Source organism: Chenopodium album, chromosome 17 (assembly GCF_948465745.1).
Source record: "Chenopodium album chromosome 17, dcCheAlbu1.1, whole genome shotgun sequence".
In the NCBI taxonomy this organism is placed as follows: Eukaryota; Viridiplantae; Streptophyta; class Magnoliopsida; order Caryophyllales; family Amaranthaceae; genus Chenopodium; species Chenopodium album.
Window position 1 is genome coordinate 12,358,026 of NC_137850.1, and position 3,162 is coordinate 12,361,187.

The window sequence follows — 3,162 nt, forward strand, 5'->3', positions numbered from 1 at the left end:
AGTTGCTCCCTTTTGGTGAATTTGAACCTAATAGTGAGTTATTGCTACAACCATGTGAGGTTTAATTCTTTTCAAGCCTTCTACACATTTTGCATGAGCGGCACATGGATCCTTGACTATTATATGCTTTATCTAGAATTTGACTCTTGTCTCCCGAGATCGTGACCGAGCCATTTAGGAAGGACAAAGGCATCTTTTCGGGGTGGTGATTTTTCCTTTTCTAGGATTGTTTTTCTCACTAGTAGAAAAACATTTATTTGCAGCGGTTAAAAAGTATTAATTTGCTGCGTTTTTGGGATGGCAGCAAACGCCAGGGCAGCAAATCAATCAATTGATTTGCGGCGGTTACAGCTGCAACAAATCAATTGATTAATTTGCTGCGGTTTTGTACCATTAACCGCTGCTAATTAATATTTTTTTACAATTAAAAAATTACTAAATGCTGCTTATTATCACAATAATATTACCAAGAAACTTGTTTGTACCGGTGGAGAAATGCGTATTAAATTGCTGCGCAATGAATTACAAATAAATAAATTAATATTTTTCCATTAATAAAATCTTGTAAAATTACACTTCAAAAAAATAACAAAACAATACAATCGGAAGTACATCAACTATTAAGTATTTTAGCAACTCAACATAACATGTACACAATAGACGCATCCCCGATTGTAACTGATAGCATTTACAAACCAAATTAAAAACTCAGATATCATATGACTAGAAATATGAGGCATTAACAGCAGTGGTGTTGGGAAAGCAGCAACATGAACAACGTCCTGCAGGCAGCAACATCAATAAAAGTCACACCCTTCATGGTGTTGTGCTAGTTATTGTTCTTCAGGACGTACAATTGTACAGTTGAATCTGCAATTCTACAGTAAAGGCTAAGGAAGGCAAAAAGACTGTTGTTAATTTAATTACAAAAATGATTATACAAAAAATTTCACCTCACATAAAAATGGTTTGAATTGCACATATCTAGTAAGGCACGGTGAAGAATTCTCAAAAGTGCATCTAAGGCCAAATAAGTAAGGTCATGTTAATAGTGAGTGAGATATATATAAAAAAAAACCCATAAATCAGCCAAGGAGCAGCAACAATAAATTACACTACATGATCTATTATATCTTTCATTTAAAATAGGAGACACAAACATATAAATCCTTTGACTTTATATTTCCTCGCTTTATTATTCAAAATTTGGTTCCTTCAATCAGATGGATTATTTTCTCCAGAAATTAAGAGAACTAACAAGTGTAGATAAATAGATTTAGAAGAATAGAAATACAATGAAATTTGTAGACTGTAGTGCTCATTCATGATTGAAAGCAAGCATTTCAATACAAAGGTGTAGTTCTAAAAATAAATCAATAAAAGAATGTATCTTCAGTAAAAATAGTACTTACATTGAGAGGGCAATCAAATAATCAATACTATTTGAGATCAAGGAAGTTCTTTTCTATAGAGAAAAACAATGATATTTGCACATTAGCCTACTAAGAGTGAGTGCAATTGTACAAAGAGTTTAGTAGTATAAAGTTTGAAAAGCTCATGGAATAATTTTATGTTCAAGTTCCTATAATTAACAAGTAACACAAGCAAAAAAAATTCAGAATACCACCAAACAGGTATAATTATAATTAGAAAACACACCAGCACCCTAATATCATTTAAAAACTACAGAATTTTGTTATAAACTTATAATCAAGTATATACCATTGATAAAACAAGGAGACTTACTGACCATCTCATCATTTGAGGTACAGCGAAATCTCAATACTGATTAATTTCATCATCAAGAGACAAGGTCTAACCATAGACCAACAATGTACCCAAAATAGGCACCATAACAAAAGAGGTTATAAGTGCTCTGGCATTCCAATTTAGTTCTACCCAAAAAATAAGATAAACACAGCAAAAATTCTCATAAATAATTTCCACAAAATCATTAAACGTAATATATATATTAGCGCAAGTTCAAGATAAACAGCACAACTAATAACAATTATATCAAGAATAGCACAAATAAAGCTTAATAATTAGATCAAACTCAAGTACTCAACATCAGATCTAACAATGATAGTGAATAATCAATATTAAAATCAATTAGCATAGTTGATTTTTTCAAATTAACCCTAGAATTTCAAACATATGCAAATCAAATTAAATCTTTAGCGAAAGAGAGATTACTTGGACCAGAACCATAGAGAAGGGCTTTACAAAGAAAGGATCTAGAACAGCATCGGGGGAAAGAGCTTAGAATGGAGGGTGAAGAGCGCGGCGGCGAAAAGTGACGATGGTGGTGGAAAATAAGTGAAAAGCGTCGGCGGTGGGGATGATATGGTGGGTGAGATCCTCGAAGTAGCGAAGCGTCGGCGGGTGAGGGAAAGAGTAGCGCTAGTGAGGAAAGAGGGCGGTGAGGTTGAGAAGTAGTGTGGAGAACGAGAAATGAATTTGTTAAAGGTAAGGGATGAGGGTTTAGAGGTAAATGGGAGATGATTGATTTGCTGCAGTTTTTAAGTTTAACCCCTGCAAATTAATACTTTATAATTACACGAAGATGTTAAAATGAAAATTCATCGATTCTTTTGCAGCAAATTACAATATATGCAGCAAATAAATAGCAGCAAATAAATATTTTTCTTGTAGTGTCTATTTCTTTATTTTGGGTTTTCATTTGCCTATTTGCTAACCATTTGAGACATAAACCTTCATTTCAAGCCATATCTTTAGATTTTGAGCCTTTTGTTTCATTCTTGTTTTCATTATTGGTTTTTGTGAAGCAATTGATCATCATTATTGGAGATTATGGTGGATTAGTTGAATATTGGTTCTTATAATGTATGCAAGTTTGTATTGTGAATATCTTGTGAATAAAAGGCAATTTCCAAATTGAAAAAGTCGTCCATGGTTAAATGAGGCAAGGACTATGAAATAGTGTGAAAAATTGAAAAAATGAAAAAATTGAGAAAAAGCAAAGCAAATTTAATAAGCTTTGGCAAAATTGAAAAAATGTGAAAAATGAAAAAATTCAAAAATATTTTGATGTAAATGTTTTCTCCCTAATTCAAGCATTGAGGACAATGCTTCATTTTAGCTTGGGGGGAAGCGTTCTTACGCTTTTTGTATATATGTTTGTGATTTTGGCTTTGAATA

General features: G+C 32.5%; 1 long non-coding RNA gene across 1 annotated transcript; it reads right to left on the reverse strand.

Annotated features, from left to right (window-relative positions):
- Nucleotides 1-522: 522 nt before the first annotated feature.
- LOC145587610 (uncharacterized) lies at nucleotides 523-2,519 on the reverse strand. Its single transcript, XR_014101323.1, has 2 exons — nucleotides 2,197-2,519; nucleotides 523-890 (listed from the first exon to the last, which is right to left on the reverse strand). It is a non-coding gene; the product is annotated as an uncharacterized LOC145587610 (long non-coding RNA).
- Nucleotides 2,520-3,162: the final 643 nt, after the last annotated feature.